Raw genomic sequence first — 20,750 nt, forward strand, 5'->3', positions numbered from 1 at the left:
GGATGTCTTTTGTGATCTTAACTGTCTGAGTCTCAGCGGACACACATGTAAGGAAAGAATAGAAATAATAACATCCATTTTATAAATTGTAATGAAGATTAAACTGAGATAATATTAATATATATGAAATATTAAGCACAGCACATAACACATAATATGTATTTAACAAATGTTGGTTATAATAACAGATATCATATGTGGACTGGCTCAACATCTCTTCCGAACTCTACTGTGCCTCCTTGTGAAGCTTGCAGAACTGTGTTGTCCAGACTCCCTTACAGCTAGGATGCCATATATAATTTAGAGCCCTCCTACCAGATGGATTTGTTTCCTGAAGGTTCATAATTCTGGGTTTGACTACATTAACTTGCATGAGATTTGTATGAAATAGTACCCTTATTGTTTTACCCTCAGAACACCGGGCATAGTTGCAGCTCGTGCATGTAGTCTCTATCCGGTGGTTCACCTTGTTGGCGTGAGGCAGTAAGGCATGGTTTCTATTAATATTTTCATGGAGTTATGGCTTAGCAAGAGAGAAAATATTACAAGTGTGACATGTTCTTTTTCCTTCCATTGAAAAGATTTCTTTTGACCCTTCTCCCAGTTCCCAAAAGGAAAGTAGTGTTTTTTCCTTGCTACATTGAAAGAAAGCTGGGGCAGAGGGCATCTTGCTAAAATTAATATGTAAGTTTGGTATGAAAGTTGATGTCTCACTGCAGGCTAGCTTCAGGATTGTGGGAACTGCTGATGCAGAGTGACATCTACTTTGACACTAAGTTGGGAGAAGGTGCTGATAAATAGTTTCTTGCTAAACATGGAAAATGTTTTCTTTTTAGTGAAAGAAAATACTTGGAATTTTTCAAAGGACAAGAAAGAACAAAAAAACCCCACAAACAACAGCAACAACAAAACTATCAAAAGGCCTGGTGTATATCTAGATAGATGTAGCTGTTATATCATAAAAAGTCAAAAGCATCTTCTGCCTTATGTTTGTGATATATTTTTGCCTTTCCAAAGGTAGCTGAACATGCTTCTTACAGGAGTATTATGCTGAAGATTATAAATTAAAGTACTTACACTCAGTTATAAACCACCATATTGAATTTAAGGTATTGCCATTTAAAATTTCTAAAAGTTACAATAACAGTTTGTAATTTTTTTGTCCAGCAAGATTTCAAAATTTTACGTTATTTCATAAATAACAGTATGGTCGGGTGTCCCTTCAGATCTGTCAGTGATTAAAGTTATTTATTTCCACTGTTTTGCATTATACAGTGACATTAACATTAAACACTGATGAGAATGGAACACAAAGAAAACAAGCATGTTTTTCTTTCCTAAATCCCAGAACTTCAGAGCTTTGACTTTAGTCTTCAGATTTTCCTAATACACATATGAAATCCCCTGACTACCCAAATCTGGTAGGCATTAATACCTAACATGTACTTTTGCCCCTGAATCTAAGCTGTCAGTTTTTCAGTATGGAAATAGTGAAGTTGTCAGGAAGTTGATGTCAACAACTCAGGAAATGGTGGGTCTGGATCACAGGATAAGGTGCCTGCAGGGGAAAGAACAGTCTTTAGCTGATGTGGGGTTTCTCAGCTTACTGTTTCAGGATGAGAGATTTAGGTTCAACAGGGATTCAGTAATTATTCTGTACTTGACCTGTGCTAAACATTGGAACATTATGTATTTAATCTTCACAAAAATCCTGGGAGAATAGCATTATGAGAAGGAAATTGAGAAAAGGAAATTGATGTTCAGAGAGGTTAAGAATGTTGTACACTGAGAAACGGTGGAGTCAGATTGTTGTACAAATTTCTCCTTTACACTGCTGCTGCCTTTCAGAGATGGCAGAAACATCGTTAAGTCCTCTTTCCCCTGACTTTCAGCCTCATAGACTTTTTAAATTAGGCTCAAAGTTTTGTGGATTTTGAGGTGAGGAAAAGGATTTAAAATAGTGCATCTGCATCCAAATCTGAGTTTCTGCAATGAAACAAAACCCAAGACCACAAATGTTGATTAGCAGAATAGGCAAAATGAATCACTTGACCCTTTAATGAGGTGCTGACCACTTTGTCCCTTAAAGTTTGCTATAATTTAAAATAATAACTACACTATTCATAAAAGAATTATACATCCATTTTTTTTATGAGAGACTTTCAAAATTAATTTCTGCTTGTTTGGGAAAGGTAAAAAAGATATTTGGGAGAATAAATAGGGAATATGTGGGGTACTTTTTATAAAACCAGTTGGGAGAATGGAACATACTAGATGCCTCAAAAGTAATTGCCAACTAAATAAACTAGAATATATTTCTTTCATCTCTGTTTTTCCTCTAACCACCTCTTCTTAAGAACTCCCTTCTCTTTAGATAATGGCCAGGCAGTTTTAGCATGTACTTTCTTAGATTAATAAAGTATCTTATAGAATTTGTTCTGCAAATGCTTCATATATGCATAAAAATGTTCCCTATTTGTGAGGTGCAGGATTCTATTTATCTATATTAGATTAATCTTGTCAAAATATGTTGTCTGAATTTTCTTTTTTCTTTATTTTTGAGACAGGGTCTTGCTCTGTTGCCCAGGCTGGAGTACAGTGATGCAATCATGGCTCACTGCAGCCTTGGCCTCCCAGGCTCAAGAGATCCTCTCACCTCAGCCTCCCAAGTAGCTGGCGACTACAGGCACACGCCACCATGCCCAGTTAACTTTTGTATCTTTTGTGGAGATGGGGTTTTACCATGTTGCCCAGACTGGTCTCAAACTCCTAAACTTAAGCAATCTGTCTGCCTCAGCCTCCCAAAGTGCTGGGATTATAGGCATGAGCCATTGTGCCCGGCCTCAGTTTTCTAAATCTCAGTTTCTTTTTCTGCTTGATATGTTTCTGATAGAGGTATTTAAAAATTGTCCACTGTCGTTGCTTTGTTTAGTTCTCAGTATTCTGTTAGTTTTAGCTTCATAAATTTGAGGCCAAATTGTTAGATGTATGTGTGTTTATTATTGTAACTTGGTGGAATGCTCTTTTTTATTATTTGTGCCCACTATTTTTCATATTAATTATTTCCCTTTAAAATATTTCTTGTTTGAAACATGAGCTTTCTTGGGTTAGTATTCTTATGATACATCTTTTTTAGCCCATTATCTTCAAACGTTCTGTATACTTCTAATGTGGTTCTTAAAACTGCATATATATATATATTTTTTTCTTGATGATATCTGTTATTTAATGGCTGGTTTAATGTATTTACATTTATTATGATTATTGGTATGTTTGGACTTGTTTCTACCATCTTATATGTGTTTTCTTGTTATTATTCTTTTTCTTTGCTTTTTTCTTCTTTTTTATTTCCTTTCTTTCTCCCTCCCTCCTTTCTTACCTTTCCTCCTTTCTTCTCTTTCTCTGTTAAAGTGATAGAGTTTTCTACATCCTTCCTCTTTTTGTTCCTCTCCTGGTTTAGAAATTAAAATTTTACACACACATGCGTATGTACACACACATACACATGCATTGTATATACAAATACACACGATTATATACAGTTATGCCTGTAAGAATGTATATATACATACAGATGTGTGTATCTTACATACATGCACAGATGTTTGTCTCTCTCTCCACTCACATATAGACCCTTGTTTATGTAGTCAGTGGGCATTCTTATTACGTCTGAGGGTATTTTTATTTTGCTCATACTCTTGAAAGATAGTTTTTCTGGGTATAGAATTTAGCTTGAGCATTATTGGCCCTAAGCTTTTTTTTTTTTTTTTTATACTTTAAGTTCTAGGGTACATGTGCATAACGTGCAGGTTTGTTACATATGTATACTTGTGCCATGTTGCTGTGCTGCACCCATCAACTCGTCCTTTACATCAGGTATAACTCCCAATGCAATCCCTCCCCCCCCCACCCCCATAATAGGCCCTGGTGTATGATGTTCCCCTTCCCGAGTCCAAGTGATCTCATTGTTCAGTTCCCACCTATGAGTGAGAACAAAAATATGGAACGCTTCATGAATTTGCGTGTCATCCTTGTGCAGGGGCCATGCTAATCTTCTCTGTATCGTTCCAATTTTAGTAAATATGCTGCCGAAGCGAGCACGGCCCTAAGCTTTTAGGAGATACTACTCCATTATTTTCTGGCATCTATTCATACTGATGAAAAATCTGCTGACACTGAAAATGTGAAGAAAAATGTTGACAGTTATGACTTTCTAGGTATTTTCTCTTTTTCTTTGGTAGTTTTAAAAAGCTTTCTCTTTACACAGTGATATTCTTCTGATTTGTTCTTGTGTTTAGATGCAGATTTATCTTAGTTTATCCTGACTGAGTGCTTAGAATGCTCTTTTAATGAATGCTCACAGCCTTCTCCATATTTTAAGCAACCGTGGCCAGGATCTCTCTGAATACTGCATCAAAACCATTCCCTCTAATACTCTGTCTTTGACACTACTACTAGGAGTTAGGGACCCTTAATTTGTCCTTCAGTTCTTTTAATTTTTATATTTGTCTAGAATCTTTTTATTTTATTTTATTTTTGAATTTTGGTAACTTTTTCCAGTACTACATACTAATTTACTAATTTTCTGTGTTGTTTAGACTTTATCATGCTTGAATTTTTAAATACCAGTGACAATATTTTAAATTTCTAACACATTAATGCATTCATTTTACATTTACTTGTTTTACTTCTCTGATTTTGTTTTAAATTTTTTTCATTTACAAAATGGATGTTATTTCCTCAGTTACCTCTTTGCAGACTTTAGACATTTCCATTATGTTTGTTTCACCTACAACAAGGTTTCTCAATTTCAGCACTATTGGCATTTTAGGCCAGGCCATTCTTTGTTGTAGTGGGTTGTCCTGTGCACTTAACATGTTTAGCAGCATCCATGGATTCTGCCTACGACTACCTGACAATAACACCTCTACCCCTTCATTTGAGATGGCCGAACATGTGTCCAGTCATTGCTACTTGTTCTCTGTGGCTGAAAATAAATCGTTCTTAGTTGAGAACCACTGATCCTGAGTGAATTTATGCTCTGTTGATTTTTTTTAAAGTAGCTTTCTTAGTGCTAGTTTTCTTCATGTGTTTTGGAATATGATGTGGGGATTTATTCTCTCACATTCTCTGCTGTCTAGTAGTTTTGTAGTTGCTGTCACTGGCTGCTTGGCCCAAAGCCCAGAACACATCTTATATAAATGGCTGAGGTTTCTATCCCATGGTGTTATTAAGGATATGACAGATTAAGGTTCTGAATGGCTAGGCTCAGATCCTGGTCATGAGTCTGCGTATGTTTCCTTTACCTCCTCCGAGCATTCCACTTCCTGCAAGCTATTGTCTCAGAGAGCTGTACGTGGCAGCTTTTCTCAACTTATTTTACAACCTGGTTTCATACAGTGATACTTGTTTCATTCTCCACTTTTTCCATTGTTTGCAGGACCCAAACTCCTGACTGCCACTGCCTGCCCTTGTATACAGAGTCCGGAAGGCTCTCCATTTCACACTGCTGTCTGGTTCAGTTCACAGAGATGCTTATTTTGCTTATAAGCACAGCTCTGAGTTTTGATGTACTCTTTTCCTACTTTATCTATCAGTACTATGATTGAAACAAGGCCTTAGGAAAGATGAGGGGGGCTCAGAATGTGAACTTTGATTGGAATTGTTAAACTTTAACATTCACAGTTGCTGAAAAGACATGTTAACTTTTGATGACTCTAGTACAGGATTTCTCTCAGTCTCAGAACTATTGACGTTTTGTGCCAGATAATTATTTGTTAGGGGGAAGGGGATTATCTTTTGCATTGCAGGATGTTCACCAGCATCCCTGGCCTCTACCCACTATATCCCAGTAGCATCTTCCTTTCCTCCAAGTTGTGATGACCCAAAATGTCTCCAGTTATGCCAAATATGCCCTGCGGGGGCAAACTTACTCCAAGCTGAGAACTACTGCTCTAATCTATGAATATCTCCCTTCGTACTCTGTCTGTGTTTCATCCCAAGGTCCTTGATTCTTATAGTCTACAAAAACTTAAACTAATTTTTCATTTAGCATATTCTTTCAGAGTTTATATCATTAGAGCACTGGATTTTGAATGCATTCAATTAAGAAGGTCAAGATAATGTTGTCTGACTTTGATGTTAGTTGCTTTAGAGCATATGTGACTTGGAGCAATGTTCTAGAGGTCATTAGAAGCCCATAAACAGTAGTGGGATTGAGCACTTTTGATTTGTCCTTGACCTTCTCTGTTCTAATCCGTTTGACAGCACTGCCTCTAAAATATAAGACTACTTTAACGGATAGTTTCATTTCATATATTCTACCTCTGCCCAGCCCATTGTTGATAGGATAATTTTGTCAAGCTACAGTATTGGGGAAAAGACTTGGAGGCTGAGGTTGTTGTGTGAAAGGCTCTTCACTTCTCCTGACAACTCTGGCTAGGTCAGAAAACTGCTTGTGTCTGCATTAGGGCCTCTCTAATCTAACCCCTTCCTGAGTGCTCTACTCATTCTTTCAGGAAATCCAAGACTGAAGATTGGTTTTAACTTGGAAATTTAATTTTACAATGAAGATTTACAGTTCTACTCCTATGGAATAACTGAGACATAAGCTCCTCTGGTCTTGGGCTGAGGTCGGAGTGTGTGGTAGATACCTGCTGCTTTACCATAGGAGAGAACAATGATGCAGAGTGCTAGGGGATGTCTGGAAGGTGGCAGCTCAAGTTGGTGCCTGCTGGCAGGGATCAAAGAAGTTCAGCTTGATGAAGCACAGCCAGATTGGAAAGGTAGGAAAACAAAGGTGAGCATGTTCTCTCACAAAGGGACCCTGCGCTGGAAACAGAAGCTATTCTGTTCTTCTTCTCTCGGTCGTATAGAGGAAGCTCTTTCTAACAGACTCCCACTGTTGTCCTTGTTTTCTTAGGCAAATCATTCTCTCGCCTTCTGGGAGTGTGTTACTCCACTTGGGGTTTGATGGGTTGTGTGAACTAAGGTGTGGCTTTTGTGACCTTTGGAACTCACTGCTGATGGGTAGCAGTGTTATTGTAGACTTGTCCATTGCCAAGATATACTTCCTCTCCTCGTGATTCTAGATTTTCCTAGCTTTATAGGGCTTCAAGTCCCAGAAAGGTGGAATATCCTCTTGCCTTTTGCATATATGGTTTCCTAACACTTTCAAAATAAAGGTTTTGATTTCCAAGTCATAGCTCCAGGTGTGGCTATATGATAATATTTATACATCTACGTAGTGTCTGATTATGTGTTGGTATAAAAGAGATGAAATAAAACAGTAAGATAAATAAAATATTTGTTGAATGAATAAAATATTACTAATTTTTTCTGACCCTGCTCAAATACCAAATAAAGTCCCTCTGAACCCAGTGAGGGTGAACTCAGTAACATACCAGAAGCAATTCATTTGGTTGCAAACTCTTAATTTACCATGTTTGAACTTCTATATCTTCTCTCTTCCCTGCCTACAGAGTAGCCATTCTTTTATTCCTCTACTTTCTTAATAAACTTGCTTTCACTTTACTCTATGGACTCTTCTGGAATTGTTTCTTGTGTGAGATCCAAGAACCCTCTCTAGGGTCTAGATTGGAACCCGTTTATGGTAACATCTTTCTGGTGAACCACAAAGAGATTGTACTGAAGAGACCACTGACCCAAAGGAAAATCATTTGTGTGCAACACCATTTGGCCAACTTTGGAGTCAAGAAACTTTTATTTTGAGCTATTTACAGCTTGTAGCAATTGAGTAAAGTCTACTCTTATGAACAAAATTTGGAGCATATTTGTTTCTACCTGATTTCTCCAGAATTTGGAAACTGTAAGTATTCTTAACTTACGGCAATGTATAAGTGCAACAAGAATCTGTTTTCTTTTGCAATAGGACGCAATTGAAGAAACTGGTTATTTTACCAAGGCTTTGACTGGAATGGTGTGTATTCCTTTAAGGAATCAAACTTGACTTATAGAGCCAATAAGAGCCCTTTGGGAAAACTGTCCTCATGCCTTGTCTACACAGCCCATGTACAGGGTTCCTGACCTGTGGTAGGTTAAGAATGTCACTTCCTGACAGGTCCAGGAGCCCCAAGTTATCTTGGGGCCTCAAGAGAAGAGGAATTTATCCAACTCATAGGTATTTGAGGGTACAAATCCATGGCTGGACTAGGCTTTAAAAAAGTCTTATCTGAGATTCCTGTTATGAAACAAAGTATCATGGAAACCTATATAAAAGCCTATGTGAAAAATCATTCTTGCTGCACTTCATACAAATAATCAGACCAAGATGAATAAAGCAAATTAGTCTTACCATGATTTGTCTTTAGTAAAAATGGGAAACTCAAGAGAGAAAAATTATGTTAGAAAATGATGGTACACCTGTTTTTAGATTCTAGTCTCATCAGTTGTTTTTTAAAGTTATTTTCTGCAATTTAGACTAACTCTGCTTATTCCTGTGAGCCTATGAGTGATAGCTGACTGCTGCTCAGAAGAAACAAGAGGGATGGGTAATGTAAAAATCTAGATCAATATTCTAATTCCGGGCACATATTGGAATCAGCTGGCAACCCTGTATCAGCTTGGTTCCAACATTTGCCCAGTTCATGGAAAATCTTCTTATTTAGTTTACTTGGGATAATTTTGCTTATTTTGTTTTATTGTTGTGGAAGTTATTGCTATTGCACTCTTCATGTAGGAATGCAGGATAAACAGCTTACTGAATGTTTTCTTAAACTAAACACTTATTAATCTTCCAGATATCACCTTTTGTTGGAACTCACAGTTATGAATGGCCCTCCTCATACCAAAGCTTTCTGACTGAACTCCTCTCTACCCTGAATACAAGAGACCCTAGTAGTTAGGCAGGAATGTCGTCACCCCTGTTCAGCCTGAGGAAGTTACAGAAGATGGATTTCTGTCCCTTTACAACCCTTAGGATTAAGGGTTCTCTTATGAAAGGGAGGGGTGAAATACATCAGAGGCATTTGAACAAGAGTGATTCCATCTTGAATAGGGGCTGGGTAAAATAAGGCTGAGACCTACTGGACTGCATTCCTAGAGGAGATTAGGCGTTCTAAAACACAGGATGAGATAGGAAGTTGGCATAAGGTCATAAAGACCTTGCTGATAAAACAGCTTGCAGTTAAGAAGCCCGCCAAAACCCACTAAGACCAAGGCGGTGGCAAAAGTGACCTCTGGTCATCCTCATTGCTCATTATATGCTAATTGTAATGCATTAGCATGTTAAAACACACTCCCAGCAGTGCATAGACGCCATGTCACCTATGTGGTCTAAAAAAGGAGAGGAACCCTCAGCTCCAGGAATTGCCCACAGGTTTCTCAGAAAAAGTATGAATAATACAGCCCTTGTTTAGCATATAATCAAGAAATAACTATAATTATCCTTAGGCCAACAGCTCAAGCTGCTGCTCTGCCTATGGAGTAGCCATTCTTTTATTCTCTTAATAAACTTGCTTTCACTTTTAAAAGAAATCGAATTTTCATCAGAGTTACCTGTATTTTAGACATCTTGTTTACTAGATTGTAAGTTTGTTTCCTTTTTATTTATTTATTTATTTATTTATTTATTTTTTGAGTCTTGCTCTGTCCCCCAGGCTGGAATGCAGTGGTGCCATCTTATCTCTCTGCAACCTCCTGCTCCCAGGTTCAAGTGATTCCTGCCTCAGCCTCCCGAGTAGCTGGGATTACAGGCACATGCCACCATGCCCAGCGAATTTTTCTGTTTTTATTAGAGAGGATTTCACCATGTTGGTCAGGTTGGTCTTGAACTCCTGACCTTGTGATCCACCCACCTCAGCCTCCCAATAGATTATACGTTTTTAGCAGAATTCATATCTTATTCATCCCCCTTGCTTGACATTGACAGAATTTAGCCAGAGGTGGCAAAAGAGACTCCTAATAAATATCCATGGGATCAATTTATCGTTAAAAATAAAAAGAGAAATCATGCCTGCAAATCTCTCCAACCTCTCCATTGTTTCTCTGTTCTCTCATGTTAATGTAAGTACTTAGCCTCAGGAGGGCAAGAAACATGAGAAACAGTTTTAATACACCATTATTTGCAACCTATATTCATAAATACTTATGAATTTAGTATTCTATAAGTATTTTTAAGTATACTTATGAATACTTATATTCATAAGTAATCCTATGGCTTATCTTCTAGGCTAAGACAAACAGCAGATATTCTAATACTTGGCTTGGGTCCTTGTATGAGATAGATGCACACAATTGAGTGAAAAGCCTTTTTGTGCCCCAGTGTTCACATCGTTTTAGCAGGCAGGAAATGGATTCATTATTGCTGATCCAGATGTTCCCATGAATTTCCCATATGGAACTGTATTAGACAGGATCCAGCCAGAGAGCTGAAACTACTATTGAATGTTACGGAATCCGGGATTTATTATAAGAATCCGACCTTTAAAAAATTGTGGGAGTAGCTGAACGAGTGACTGTCAAAAAGCCGAAGTTAGAGGATGAGAAAAGAGTCACCAACTGTTCCTTTTAAAGCACTTTTCACAGATGGAGAAGTCAAAATTCATAGGGAAAATCTGAGAAGCTAAGCATGTCCAGTCATTGAAGTGAGAATAAGAGCAGAAGCTCATGTAAATGTTTATATAAAGTTGCATCTATAGAGCTACCACTTCTGTGGGTCCACAGTGAGGCATCTGGTGGTGGACATGAGGTCACCATTTGTCACTAGGGTCAGCAGTCAAGAAGAGGAGCTGGATGTGTAGTGGAGGAGAATAAAGACAAGTTTGAACCTGCTGGTCAACTCTGCATCTGTCCCTCACTACATCTCACTACAAATGCCCATGGCTTTGCTTCCACTTACCAAATCTCATGCAAGTTTCTCTTTTGGCTAACTCAGACCTAGAACCATATAGGGAAGAGGATTCTGGGAACTTTGGTTTCCAGCTTAATGATGTTGATAATAGAACCATCCAGCCCAATATCACTATCCTATAGCATGTGGAAGGGCACATAGATATAGTCTACCACCAAAAAATGCCCAGTATGCTTGGAGCTTAGGAGAGAGTACAAAAGCATCCAGTTACCATACACATTGGATCATCCAGTAGTTCATTCAGATTCAGCTATCAGTGGTACAGCAGAGTGTATTTTTTAAAAGATAGCCATGCAAATAGGTTCCAATTCCATATACTCTTCTTATGGTTTGACTTATACTGCACCCACCAAGAAGTGGGTTTTATGTCCTCATCCTGTGCATCTGGGTTTTAATCAAGCATGGTGAAAGTGATGCTTTGTGACTTATGAGGCTAGGTCATAAAAAGGACACAGCTTCTGTTTCTCTCTCTCTCTTTCTCTCTCTCTCGAATGCTTGCCTGTGGAATCCAGCTACTATGTTATGAGGAAGCCCAGGCCACGTGAAGAAGCCACATGTAGGTGTTCGAGCCCCTGGCCTGTGAGTCTCCCAGTTGAGATCCAAATTCCTTGAGCAGAGACAAGCCAACCGCTATGTACACTGCGAATTTCTTATCTATCTAGAGAAACCCTGGAAAATAATAATTGGTTATTTTTGTTTTAAGTCTCAAAGTTTTGGAAGGTAACTTTTAAAATTATCGATCAATAAGCAATACAGGTAGACACTAGAAACTCCTTTCCTAGACCTGTCCCCCTAACTCTCCTCCTTTCTGTTTTACCCCTTTGAAATCTTCCCTGGTTCTGCCCAGATGCCACCAAAGTATATACAAGGCCAGTGGGATCCATTTTTTGTTCTTTCCTGGGAAAATTAAGAATTAGACTTAATATATTATTAGGTTAGGCAACATATCTCGTTCCCCACTAAGGTTGAAGGTGAGGAAGGACAAAAAGTGAAAAAAGGAGAAAGACTGCTTTCCTGATACTGCTTGTGTGGCAGAATAGGGACTGGCACTAGTGGGCACTCAGTAAATATTTGTTGAATAAATGAATAAATTATGATGCCTTAGGCATTAAGAGAAGACAGACACGGATCTGTGGATGGCTTTGTTGAAGTCTATGTCAAAGCTGTTCTAGATGGTTGGGTGGTCCAGGGTTCTTGCCCCATAGTAGAGCAGTTTGAGATGTCTAGACTGTGCCAAGTCACACATAGGTGGGTCTGAGTTATTTAAATTTTCTCTAAGGCAAGTCAGGGATTCTATGAGGTCTTGATGGGGACTTCAGTGAATGCTTTCCCTATACAACTTGAGGGATTTTCTTGACTGCTAATCACCTAAAGCTAGGTTGTAAATTCTGGGACTGATCTAGACTATAGTGAGCAGCACTCTAACCCTCTAGGTCCCAGAACCTACATTCTTCACCAACGGGGCACCACAGTCTATTTACTAAGAAAATCAATGACCAAATGAGAACGGTGCTCTCCTAAGGTGGGCTTTGCTATCATCATTTTCTAAACTAATGTCATTCAAGGATGGAGGTTTTAAGTACCCTAAGCAACATGGGTGGGTTTTGACTGGTAATTTTTTGAACAACTAGTAAACACTGTGTTTTCTGTGGGAAATATTAATAAAGCATGAGGTATTAGTGAAGTGGATCAAGGTCTTGGTTCAGGAGTCCAGTAGAGCCCTGTTTGAATCTTAACACTGCTGCTTACTGTGATTTTGAGAAACTACATAGCCGTTTTAAACTTAGTTTCATTACTTTTTACATGAGGCTAATAATATCTGAGTTTACTATGTAGGTTAAATGTCATTATACATTATGGCATATGTTATATTACACTATGTATGTGGAACAGTAAGTGTTCATTACGTGGTAACTCGTACTGTTATCATTATGAGTATATACTTTGGCAAAAGATATTTTCTGTTCAACTGTCCCTTGAAAAAGTCAAAGCCTTTCATTATGATGCACTCAATTTTCCTACTTCCTGACTTTTTTTCTTAACTTTTATTTTGGGTTTGGTAGTACATGTGAAGGTTTGTTATATAGGTAAGCTCATGTTGTGGGGGTTTGTTGCACAGATTATTTCATCACCCAGGTATTAAGCCTAGTACCCGTTAGTTATTTTTTTCTGCTCCTTTCCCTCCTCCCACCCTCCACTCTCAAGGAGTCCCCAGTGTCTGTTTTCTTCTTCGTGTTCATGAATTCTCATCGTTTAGCTTCCACTTATGAGTGGGAACATGTGGTATTTGGTTTTCTGTTTCTGCATTAGTTTGCTAAGAATAATAGCCTGCAGCTCCAACCACGTTCACACAAAAGACATGATCTCATTCTTTTTTATGGCTGCATAGTATTCCATGTTTCTTTATCCAATCTGTCATTGGTGGGCATTTGAGTTGATTCTATGTCCTTGCTATTTTAAATAGTGCTGCAGTGAACATTTGCTTGCATGTGTCTTTGTGGTTGAACGATAGATATTCCACTCGGTATATAACCCATAATGGGATTGCTGGGTCAAATGGTAGTTCTGCTTTTAGCTCTTTGGGGAATTGCCAGACTGCTTTCCTCAATGATTGAACTAATTTACACTCCCACAAACAGCATATAGATGTTCCCTTTTCTCAGCAACCTTGCCAGCATATGTTATGTTTTTACCTTTTAATAGTAGCCATTGTGACTGGTGTAAGATGGTATCTTATTGTGGTTTTGATTTGCATGTCTCTAATGATCAGTGATATTGAGCTTTTTTCATATGCTGGTTGGTTGCACGTGTGTCTTCTTTGGAAAAGGATCTGTTCATGTTCTTTGCTCACTTTTTAATGGGGTAGTTTGTTTTTCTCTTGTAAATTTGTTTAAGTTTCTTTTAGATACTTGATATCAGACCTTTGTCAGATGCATAGTTTGCAAATATTTTCTCCCATTCCATAGGCTATTTACTCTGTTGATGGTTTCTTTTGCTGTGCAGAAGCTCTTAAGTTTAATTTGTCATTTTTTTTGCTTTTGTTGCAATTGCTTTTGGTGTCTTTGTCATGAAATCTTTGCCTCTTCCTATGTCCAGAATGATCTTGCCTAGGTTGTCTTTCAGGGTTTCTATAGTTTTGGGTTTTACATTTAAGTCTTTAATCTGTCTTGAGTTGATTTTTGTATATGGTATAAGGAAGAGGTCCAGCTTCAGTCTTCTACGTATGACTAGCCAGTTATCCCAGCACCATTTATTGAATAGGAATCTTTTTCCCATTGCTTGTTTTTGTCAGCTTTGTCAAAGATCAGATGGTCATAGGTGTGTGGTCTTGTTTCTAGGCTCTCTATTCTGTTCCTTTGGTCTATGTGTCTGTTTTTGTACCAGTACCATGCTGTTTTGGTTACTGTAGCCCTGTAGTATAAAGTCAGGTAATGTGATGCCTTCTGGTTTGTTATTTTTGCTTAGGATTGCCTTGTCTATTTGGGCTCTTTTTTAGTTCCATATCAATTTTAAAATAGTTTTTTCTAGTTCTGTGAAGAATGTCGTTAGTTATTAGACAGGAATAGCATTGAATCTGTAAGTTGCTTTGGGCAGCGTAGCCATTTTAGTGATATTGATTGTTCCTATCTATGAGCATTGAATGTTTTCCCATTTGTTTGTGACTTCTTGACTTTTTCTACAAAATGAAATACTATAAATTAATCCTTTAAGTTCAATCTCCTTCATGAAGCATTCCCCCAGCACTTCCGTCTCACTTGTATCTTTTCTTTCTTAAAATTTTTATCACTCATATTACTAAGACCTATGCCATTGTATTTAATTTATCACCACTTACTGTTCTCACATGGCTCTGGGTATGGTCTTGTCTCCTTAATAGAAGTTTAGGAACTTTCATGGGGAAGTATCATACCTTATACCACATCTGTACTATCTTGAAATTCTAGATGGTTTTGGGCAAAAAGATGGTAGTCAAAAACTACTATTGATTTTACTTTGTATTTAGAGGGCATTAAAATAATATTCTTCCACTGGAATGAATCAAGAGGACGTCTCATGTGATGTCACTGATAGCTCTGGGTTGGATTCAGAGAGAGATGATCGCTGGGTTTCATGAGCACCAAAAGAGATACTGGTAGGTATTGCATGTGCACAGGATATGCAAGGTGCCCAGTGTACATTCAGTCAAACTTTTTTAAACAAACCAAATTATCATATGCCTTCTGCTTTGTCCCTGCCTATCGCTGGTCCAAAGCCACTGGGATATGGTGGGGAAGACTCAGATGCCTGGCTGTATGGTATGCACCATTAATAGGGCTCTTTCTTTTCCAATAGCTCCCAGCTTTCTCAGTAGGCCAAGAGCAGGGCCTGGTCTGGAATAGAAGGTTGACAGACAACAGAACACTGTGCTTAAGCAGGACTGAGAGAATGGAAAAACTGATCCACAGGAGATCCACCCTGCCAATTCAGCGGCAGTTGGAGGAAGTACTCTCAAAACATAATGTGTGGAGGCTGGCAGGCCAGCACAGAGAGACATGCCAGCACTTGCAAGCTCCCTATCTGAGACAGGGTGGATTCCACAATGCTAAATCATAGCATTAAAATGCTATCATACCTCCCAACTATCTTTTGTATCACTGCCAATCTTTCAGTAGGAACCTGACTGACACTGTTTAGGCAGAGACCAAAGGAAGAAAAACAGTTGAGGTGTACAGAGAGTAATAGACCGGCTTATAGCTTGCACTTCAAAGAAATATATAAGGAAATATCTTATTTTATGTTAGTTTTCCTATCCTTCATGGACCCCAATTCAAGTAGTGAGTTCCATGAATGCAGCTAGATTATAGCAGTTAAGCACTTCAGTTTCACAGTTTCCATACTTGCTTACATCATTAAACACATTAGTAGAGTATGGCAACCTTTCTAGTGCTGTCTGCTTTGGTTTCATAGATCACATGCTCAATAATAGATCTCTAAATGACCACAGCTCACAGTGGCTATCCTAAGGAAGGGAATGGCCTGGTTTTTCTTGATTGGGAAATAAACTTGTTTAACCAGATGACCTCATTCTTATTCTAGTAACTGGGAAAGAATACAACAAAAGAGTAATAAATTCAAGAATGATGCCTGTTCCCTGGGGAATTGGTGGATAAGGGGGAGAATGGTGTTGTTGGAGGGACAGGTTATGACCTGTCAGAAAGAGAAGAAATACAATTGTGATTAACACTTACAGAAGGGTGTTTAACCTTAGGCCTAAAGTAGCTGGCTCAAAAGAAAACAAATACGTTGATGTGAAAACACTGAGATTATTGACTTTTGGTTGAGAGAGGAAAATGGAGCCATTGTGATGTGGAAATAGACAACACATTGTTTATTCTGCCTGGTTCATGGGGAAATCTATTTTTCACAGTACTTTATTCAAGTACTTTGATGTCATAGTACTTCTATTTAAAAAAAAGGAAAGGGCCTTAAACTTCATTTTGTAGGAATAGGAATATGCCTTCCCTCACCTCAGTTCTGCCAAATACATACGAAGACTCCAGACTCACAGCCACCACAGAGTGATGGGAAAATCTTTATGGATAAGCCTGAGTGGAGAAGGAAGACCAATTTTTCAGAATACAGTGGGACAGATTTCTTTCTTTACTATTGGTTTCAGGTTTCCCTGTCTTTCTAATGTCATGTCTGTGATCAGAGGACCCCTCAAAAGCCTTTGTAAAGGAAACTTTACACTTTAACTTGTCACATGTGTAGAGCAAGTGAAGTGACAGCAGCATGGAAGAAAATCCAGTCCTTTTCTGTGAGCAGGGGACTTTGATAGACTCTCAGACTGCTGGGAATGTTACCTTTTACTCAAATCACTTCTTAAATGAGGAGAGATACTTAGCCCATTTCCTGCTGGTGGGGTGGCAGAATAACTGATACTTTAAGTGGGACATTTTTTGGGTGATTTTGAAAAGATTTTTCAGAACTTCAGAAACTTCTATGAATGTCCTGAAATGTCGTTGCATGAATATTTTTGTCAGTAATACTTTTTAAATTCAAAATGTCAATTTTGGCAAGAAATTTAGGTTGATGTAAACCTAGGAGCTTTTATAAGAGCTTTATGTAAACTCAGTTAGGATGCTGAATAAGGATCCCTCACAGTGTTAGCAAACGACATTTAGGAAAGACAAGGAGCCATGAAAAACAAAAATGCTTATCCTACTGGGTCTGCAGAAAATCAGAACAAAGCAAAAGGTCTGACTCTTTGTATCAAATTAAATTCCAAATAGATGATAATTTAAATGTAAAAAAAGGCATAATGGTAGTGGAAGAAAATTTAAGCAAGATTTTCATAATCTAGAAATGAGGAATGATTTTAAACATGACAGCTAAAACCAAAATCCAAAGAAAAATATATAGATTGGCTGCATGAAAATGAAAAAAATCCTCAAAGATGAGCTACTCATTGCTGCTTCACACATAACACAAAATGTAAACCATCTAAATATCTACACTTGAGAATTAGTTTGAAAAAATAAAAGCAAAACCATACAATAGACTACTATTACAAATGATAATATAAACATAAATTTATTATGGAGAAGAACCTATGTTTGTGAAAAAGGGTCACAAAACATTTCAATTATAATATAGTAATTTGACAAATGGTCACATCATGCACATAGGAAGTTTGTACACTTTTTTTCTTGATACCTCATTATAAAAATTGTCAAGCATACAGAAAAGGAGAACAAATAATGAACATCCATATATTTTCTACCAGGATTTTAAAATTGTTAACATTTTGTCATATTTACTTTATTTCTGTGTACATACATCGCCCCACATACATTTGACTTCACTAACTACCTGATTTATGAATCTTTTCTAAATATTAATTAAGGCCCAGATTCTGCTTGAACAAGTTAAGTAGTGATGATCTCAGTCTCATTAAAGGCAATCTATTCGGTTTTGGGTCACACTTGCTAACAAAGTTTTTCCCTTGATTGCATTAAAATCTGAATTTTTGGGGGGTTATTAATGAACACAATTTAGCTATCTTTTTTGAAATAAGATGCTGAAACAAAAATTTATTCAATCAAGTTATACTGGGGATATTGCAATGCTAGCTTTTATGTTACAAAAAGTAGTAATAATATTGCACATGTATCCTAGAACTTAAAGTAAAATAAAGATAAATAATTTGATTATTCATGCAATTATATACAATTTTATATGCCTGTTTAAAGACAAATATGCATAATGACATTAAAATAATTTAAAAGAAAATGTAATACAAAAATCAATCTTAGTAAATTCTAAAAAAAGTAGTAGTAATAATAAATCTTTGGCAGATTTGTCTAAAAAATAATTTGTGTCTAAGACTTTAGCAACACAAATGTCTCAGGGAAGGGGAATAGCACCACCTCTAACAGATGTCTTCATCTGTGGAGCAGCGTTCTGTCTTACAGGCATGGTGAAAAACCACTAAGCAAAGGCACTGTGCTCTGGGAAAATTTCAACCCGTCAGGGAGGCAGATGCTAGATATGAATATGCTGACAGGCGTTCTGGTGCTGTTCCAAGCTCCCCTTCAATATTCAACTCCTTTGTCCTCATCTCCCATCTCCATCAACCCTCCTGCCTTACTGGGCAGGGCAAGGATTGTTTTCCTGACATTCTCCTTTGATTAGCCAAGCATCTCAGTGAGGATTATTATAATCAACTCCTTTGTAATCTAATGCCTTTTAGAGTGTGTGTGTCTGTGTGTGCATATGCGTGTGCATGCCTGTGAGAGAGAGAGAGAGAGAGAGAGAGAGAAAGAACGAGAGAGAGAGAGAGTTTCGGAGGAGGCAGCTTTCAGAAAGTGGTGAGAAAGGGCTACCTGCCTTCCTACTCCCTAAGAAATTCTCAGATTTGACATTAACCTCCCTCCTCCCTTTTCTCTTTCACTACTTCCTTACTCCAATTTCCCGTTTTTTTCCTTCTTATTGAGATTTCTCTTCTAAAGCTGCCACTTGTCTCAAGTCCCCTGGGATTTTATAGTTCAATTGTGAAATCAGATTTCCTTCTTCAGAGTTGTCCGCTAGGTTCTCTCACAAACAATATAGTTGATCCCAATTCCGGCACATCTCAAAATATTCCTATGGGGCAGCAATTTCTTAAATCTCTCTCAGCACTGGGACTAATAACTCAAGGTTAATGATATTAGAGATTTGAGGAGGAGTTTGGCCACTGGATGGAACGCTGGATTTTCTGCTCATTATTATGAGCCTCCCATGTTAGTTTCAGTGTTGGCCTCCTGAGATTAGGCTTTGAGTTAACATAGGGTCAAGTTCCAGAAACTGGATATGGTATGGAAACTGCAAGGGGAAGGCTTTCAGCTTTTATTCAAAATTTATTACCTTAGGTTGTTAAAGGTTGATACATTTTTTAAAAATTAAAAAAGTACCATTTTCATCCGTTAATTTGTCATGTTGCTTTGTATTACTATGCTATGTATACCTCTCCTCTACCTTCCAAAAAGTCAAAATTCATGGTAAGGTCTAGAGATTCTTGGCAATTTCATCATATCTTTGCTTTATGGATTAGTCAAGGCTAGGATGAAGTACATGCTGAATGTCAGTTGAATTTCTATGTCAAAATACTGAGGTGAAAAACTCTAAGAAGCATTGGATCATTGAAAAGGAAATGGAATGATAAAATTGAGAAACATTTGTTAGATCTGCCAAAGCAGCAAATGAACCAATGCCTGGAAGATTCAAAGCTTTGAAAAGATTTATACCTCAGCATCATCTGGTAACTATAGAATAGTACATATGTACCAAAACTTTTCAATCAAATCATAATATATAAGAATTATTAATTAATAACATATCAAAGGCAAGATAAAAATAATTTTAGACATTATAACATTTTTCTATGCTTTGAAACAAGCAGTTAAGAGATCATTTAATGCTGAAGGAGAAGGATGATTTGACAGTCTCTCAAAGTCTATTCTGGAATTTTAATTCTATAATTCTTGCATTGTTTAGATTTTCATTAGTGACTATCTCAGCACCAAATATATATCCATATTAATTGCAATAAATATATCATATGTGAACTAAAAAATTGAACTGATTCTGCTTTTCACAGTATTAAAATATTTAAACTCAAATATTTTGTGCTTATTAAAGAAGATAACCTTGGTTAAAATAAAAAAAAAATAAGCAAGTCAACAGCTCTGCATCGTGTACCTTCTTCATGTATAACAGTGCTTTGGGCACTGAGGATCCTGTAAAGATGGTTAGTCTACCTCTGCTTCTAGGACTCTTATGTTCTGTTGTTGGTGTGCAGATTGTGTACATGTAAGATACAAATAATCATTTATGAAAGATAAGTAATACAAGATAATGCATAACACATGAGAAGTAAAAGATGCTGCCAATGAGTACAGTACTAGAACCAGGAGATGGTGTTTGTATTGTGAAGGTGATAGAACATTTTCCAGAGGTGGGGGACTTTGGGAAAACTGGGGAGTGTTTTTACTGAGAATGAGTAGGCTGATGTGCCACAGATCTGCTCCCAACATAAGGAAAAGAGATACTATATATATAATTTACACTTAGATCTTCCTCTGAAGGGAAAATATTTTTAAAAATAAAAAAATTTTTTAACATAACTCAATTATTTAAATAAGGATCAATTCAAAGCAGGTGACATGAATTTTGCCCAAATCAGGGCTTTGACCACTCTGTCCTTTACATGCAAGATGCTGTTTTAGGATATTGTAACCAGATAATGTATTGCAAATTACTTCAGGGTTTAGGAATCCTAGTTGTATTTGTACCTAACTGCTGTGTTTTCTTCCAGGCAGTCTTGACCCAGTGATTTATATTCTTGTATACACATTTTATT

The 20,750-nt window shown here is 37.4% G+C and overlaps 1 non-coding gene across 1 annotated transcript; it reads right to left on the reverse strand.

Annotated features, from left to right (window-relative positions):
- Positions 1 to 3,994: 3,994 nt before the first annotated feature.
- LOC117076940 lies at positions 3,995 to 4,101 on the reverse strand. Its single transcript, XR_004434551.1, has one exon. It is a non-coding gene; the product is annotated as a U6 spliceosomal RNA (small nuclear RNA).
- Positions 4,102 to 20,750: the final 16,649 nt, after the last annotated feature.

This window comes from Trachypithecus francoisi, unplaced genomic scaffold (genome assembly GCF_009764315.1).
Source record: "Trachypithecus francoisi isolate TF-2019V2 unplaced genomic scaffold, Tfra_2.0 Lachesis_group5, whole genome shotgun sequence".
NCBI classification, from domain to species: domain Eukaryota; kingdom Metazoa; phylum Chordata; class Mammalia; order Primates; family Cercopithecidae; genus Trachypithecus; species Trachypithecus francoisi.